Consider the following 5791-nt stretch of genomic DNA (forward strand, 5'->3'; position numbering starts at 1 on the left):
CCCCCCGTTTTTCCAAATAAAATATTTAAAAAAAAAACAAAAAAACTCACTGTAAACCCATAAAGCTGTGCCAGTGAACTGAATATTCACACCACTCTGTCATCTGACTTAGATTGGTGAAGAACAAAGGTCAGAGTATGATGAAAACCATGACATTTATACTCCACCAAATGTTTTACCATTATTGAAATCAGTGGTTAAATATATCGAAATGTAATGAGATATTGCTTCATTGTATTACCGTATTTATCCAGGAATAGGCCCATGTCTGTTAATAAGCCCACCCATGCCAAAGACAAAGTAACACATGCAGTTTTAACTCATTCTACCCTGAAATTTTACAATGAACTGTTCCAACCTTTGAATGGGAAGAGTTCAAATGTGTCTTCAGGGGTGAATGGGTTATAATGTCCTGCAATATTAAAGCCCACCCCTAATTACTTTTAAGTCAAAGTTGACGTGCTGGCCCCATGGGCTTTTTGCTGAATAAATATACTGTTAATATATATATATGTCCATTGATTATTGAAAAAAATATGCATGGCATTAACATGTAAAAATACCACAAATAAGCAGACACCCCTATTTTAAGCAATAGAACATTCCAGAAATTAGGGTGTTTGTCTATAATAGCTGTGTTTAGGTTTCGGATATGTCCCAGACAAGTGGGGTTGGGGAGCGGAGTAAACTAACACTATAACTGTTATCGCAACAGAATGTAGAATGCAGATTTCTTCTTACAAAATCCAGGTTATGTATATATACATCTAGAAATACTACCAGGCGGAGTTTTTCATTCATCGCTGATAACATCAGTGTTACACAACAGAATAAATTTTGTTGACATGGTTATGCACAGCACAGCATTCCTGCTAACACAATACACACGCTGTCTGAGGAAACAGTTCTGCATATGTATCATAGAATTAGTGGCTATACTCTGTCGACGGTAACCAAAAAAAACGATATACCACAGCATCATTATATATACAAACTTCTCAACTCAAAGTGAAAAAAAAGATAGTAGATTTAAGTAGCAGGAATTGAGCAAGATACAAAAACACAAAATAAAATCACGGGTGCAAAGAAAAAAATTAAACCTATTTAACCTGGTTTCCACTAGTACTGTATATATAAATCTTACAGAACCTGGATTAGGCTGATAACCTGTGTATATGTAACGGAAAACCTCTGACCGAACTCTGCTACAGTTACAATATCCGCAGTGAAATTAAGGGAACGTTTCTGTATAAAGGGAAAAAATACATTGCCGTTGGACAGGGATCCTTAAAACTATAGAAAGTCAAAATGTTGACTTACCGTAACTCATTCACCCCTGAAATTTCATAATGAACCATTCCAACCTCTAAAATTGGAAGAGTTCAAAACCGTCTTCAGGGGTGAATGAGTTCATTATAACAGAATAGACTCTGTGTATACTAGACCGAACGAATATTTTGGTCCCTGGAGTAATATCTTGATTACACAGATTGTACTTTTGAGGAGTCATTATGGTTTTAAGCAGAAAGAATCAGATTTTATATGATTTTTTTTTTTCTTAAATCAAGTAGTAAGTATGTTGACAAAATTAGAGATGTTTTAAGATAGTTCCGGGAAAAAAGGAAAATTGAGAGGTTATATAGTTACAAAAAATTGTAGCTGAAGTACAATGTATGAACTAATAGTTCTACGAAATTCATAATTTCCACTTAAAGAGCCCTTGTGAAATTCTGTCATGTACTTGTATCAATGGTCATATACAATGATACTTGTGTAAACTTGACACAAGTACAGATGCTCGTACCACACTGCCGGAAACTATAACGACGCAGTGATTTTTTTTTTCAACATGTCTATAACTTTTAATAAATCATTTTTGAAAAGAAATCCATTCTTTGCAAGACATCCGTGAAAAATAATGACGATGAAATAAACAAAAAATATAATCAGCAACAGTGTTCTGATTGTTAACCCTTTCACCCCTATGTAACTTTAGTAGACTCTACCATGCATTGATCTGGATGAGTCCATTATGGTCTACAGTGTTTAAAGGGTTAACATTCAGTGGGGCTATAGGCCTGGGCCTGTGTTCATGAAACCGTTCTCATGCTCAAGCATGGATTTTGTGCCCATAAGCCTATAATTCCTTGTTCTGTTTATAAAATAATAATAAAATCTAATATTGTCATTAATATGGGGGACAAATTTTGAAGAAACTTAAAGCCAAATACTGTTTTCAATGTTTGCATTTCATTTTTTGATCGTTTGACATGATTCAAGTGAGTTACACGAAAGTTGGTTTGAGCTTCTTATCTTAAAGCTCAGATTGTTTTTCCATTACTTAATTGACTGAGTTAATTGGTCAACGGAATTATCCAAGCCCAACTGTGCTACAGTTTTATCCAAATTTTAATTTAGGAGAGGCTACTGTAAAACCAAATTAAGTGGCACAAGGATCCTTAACTGTATTTAATGGTTTAATGAATGTCAAGTACCGGTACCTGTATTAACAGGAAGAGGTTCGTCTAGTCGGATATCCCCCAACGTCGTGGACAAGTTACGTGTAGTATTGGAGGATATACAGGAAATTGTTTACCAGAAAACTTTGGCCCTGTCAGATATTTATCATTAATCAACAAAAAACATATTAGCCCAGAATCACTTTGGCTCTTTAGAGTAGATTAACGACAAAGTAAATATCCTGCAGACTATGTATAGCATACATATTTTGCAATAAGCATACAGTGGAACAGGGATCCTTAAAAATTTAAAAATTTAAAAAAAAAAAGGCCTTTTATTAATTACAAATACTGGCTGGTCACAATCATCAGACATCACAATGTAAATGGCATGCATTCTACTCAACAGATTACCAAATGCTTCTGTAGTGTGATAACAAATTAAGTCGGAATTAATGTAAATATTAAACAAATCGTTTAGCATGTTGGTGCATTATTAGCATTTGTCTGTAAGCCCGTTCGGAATTATACGACTATAACATTTACTCTGAACAGCATGCTGTTCAATACTTAACCTATAATTTTCAGATTTTCGCTCTTATTTCAATTTACGAATTCCTATTTCTTCTCCAAATTTGGGGTAGGTTTTCAGTAAATGGAACAGCCAACAGCCAATATCTGCCAGCTTTCTTCAGCAATATAATTATGATGTTATAATTGAAATGACATCATTGTCATCACTCGACACCCATGACAGTGGCAAGTTTGGGCCAGCTGTCTGACATTATTATAATAGAATCATCCCATACCTTGAGGGTGTGACAGAGAAACCTACAACCCAAGGAGTAATGTTTTCTCAGCTTATCTCTCTACCATTATTCCAATACTATGTTTGAAAATAATAGTTTTCTGCAGTTTTTAAGTCAGTTTTAACCTAGTCTGTTGCGAGTGGTCTCTTAAATTATACAGGTTGATTTAACAATAAAATCACTACATTACGAAACATTAAAAATTTGTTTCTTCACCCATAGTGGTCTCAATCTGAATGACACCTATTATCACTATAACTATCAAGAATCACTTGACTGTATAATTTGTATGTTTCAAATGAAAATATGAAGTAAAACCTTGTTATACTGCCACCATTTGTCCAGAGAAATTTTGGCATTTTCAAGGGGCTGACTTGGCAATAAAATGAGGTAAACTTATAAAGGAATTCTTCAGAAAAAAGAAAAGAAGGGATCTTGAAAGGTGTTGGCGGGAATTAAATGAGGTGGCAAATTGAACAAAGGGCACTATATCAAGGTTTTACAGGCATTATATCGAGATTTTATTACATCTTATTGACAAGACTCACATTGGCGGGCTGATTATAGATCCACAGGTGATATCAGACTAAGGCTATTTATAGAAAACGGCAGTGGAGCTTATAATGACTGCAGACACTATACACGTATTGTTATATAGGTTATCACATAAATAACCGTCTACCACCAGGGACCAGAACCCGCAGTTGTCATCCTGGGTTAGATCATCGGCCTCTTACGTCACTGCAATCTAATAGATAAAAAACTTGTTTAACTGATAATCAGGTGTCCCTATAAATAGACACAATGTTTTTTAAGGATCCTTGTCCCACTTAATTCACTCTGGTTTTTCCAATTTTTATTCAATAGAATAAAAAACACGAATACAAAAACTATTTCCCAGCAATATAGGCACTGACTAATGTTTATTCATAATCACCACAATTAATAAACACAATAACACAACTTGAAATGGTAGGCTAACAATTTGACCGGCTTTTCACTGTTAGGACTGATTTGGGTTCGATTGTGGTCTTTTGCTTCTGACACTTAATAGATAGTTCTGAAATTTTCCTTAGCTGCGACTTTGAGAAAGAAAATGTGCAGTGTTAGTAGTCAATAAAAATTCTCAGTTATAACAAGTATCAGGCATGAACTTGTGCAAGTCTACAGTAGCTGACTGAGTCACTTTTAGTGGGGGAATCTCAGAGTGCAAAAATGACGTCAGAGAAAGAATGGATTAATATAGGCAGCCAATGGGCGGTGTTGTATACGAAGGTAGTTCGTAAAATTCATATAGTCCTTCAACTATGTACATCAGGATGATGAATTGAAACTAGCATTTTGTCTATATCGGTTCGGTTTGCCATGCCACAGAAAGGCTGACGATGCCCACTGCAGTAGAGATGTAAACTATCCATACTTTTAAGATTGAGAGTGCGTAGTAATTGATGTAGTATTACCAGCGTGTATTAGACTTGCTCAAGTTAGGAATGTTTCTCGGTGGTAAGATTTTGAGATCAAAGGAAATATTCAAAATAGCGTAGGACGTTAACGTTAAATTTACAGCAAAAACTGAAAAAAGCTGATTCATTGGGATGGAATTTTGCATCGACTGCAAAAAGATTTTTTTTAAATAATTTAAAAATGAAAAAGCTGAAAAAATGATGAACTATGACCCGACAGGGAGGATTTTAATTTGACATTTTTTCTAGAATATGTAATGAGGAAAAGCTAGCCCCAAGAAATATTTGCAAATGGTATAATGCATTAATGTTTATAATCAACAGTTTTTTTAGTTATGGCGGTTTTAAGATTTTTAAAAATGACGTCATGGCAGCCATATTGGATTTTTGTCATACTTGAAAATGATGCAACAACATCTCTAAATCATGGCCTTCAATATACTTGAAAGTCTTTGAACATGTCATGCTACCAATCAAAGGATTAGGGCACCAAAATCTCATGAATCTGATGCGGAAAAGCCCTCATAATAAGAACAACACTTTCGACCCCTATGACCTACAACCCATCTTTCCACTGTGATTCTGCTTCAAAAATGTTATACTTTGCTTCTTGGTAACATAAAAAAAAATTGTTCAATATAATTTTGATTTTTTTGTGTGTCTAAATATAAATCAAAGTACTGAGAAAACAGCAAAATTGCACAAAATTGAAAACGGTTTTTACCAATAACTCTTTTTAAATTATATTTAGAGAAGGTCAAGGTCATTCATTTGCACAAACTTTTAAAGTCTTTCATTCAACCATACTTGCCAAACATCGTTACCCTGAGATTATTGGTTATTCAGAAAAAAGTGGTTTGAATATTTTTACATATATGACCTCTGTGACCTTTGAAAGTCGATGAAGGTCAATAATTTTTACAAAGTTGATAGCCAATTACCTAACTATGTTATGTATCAAATATCAAGACTCTAGACCTTGTAGAACTTTAGAAGAAGTTTTTAGGTCACCTGAGCTTTAGCTCAAGTGACCTATTGCTATCCGTTTTCGTCCGTCGTC

The 5791-nt window shown here is 34.4% G+C and overlaps 1 protein-coding gene across 1 annotated transcript in view; it reads left to right on the forward strand.

The window, feature by feature from the left end:
- Positions 1–5791, forward strand: part of LOC110443520 — a 62547-nt gene that overhangs the window by 51664 nt on the left and 5092 nt on the right. The gene's annotated exons all lie outside the window — the stretch shown is intronic.

The sequence above is a fragment of the Mizuhopecten yessoensis genome, unplaced genomic scaffold, assembly GCF_002113885.1.
Source record: "Mizuhopecten yessoensis strain PY_sf001 unplaced genomic scaffold, ASM211388v2 scaffold716351, whole genome shotgun sequence".
NCBI lineage: Eukaryota > Metazoa > Mollusca > Bivalvia > Pectinida > Pectinidae > Mizuhopecten > Mizuhopecten yessoensis.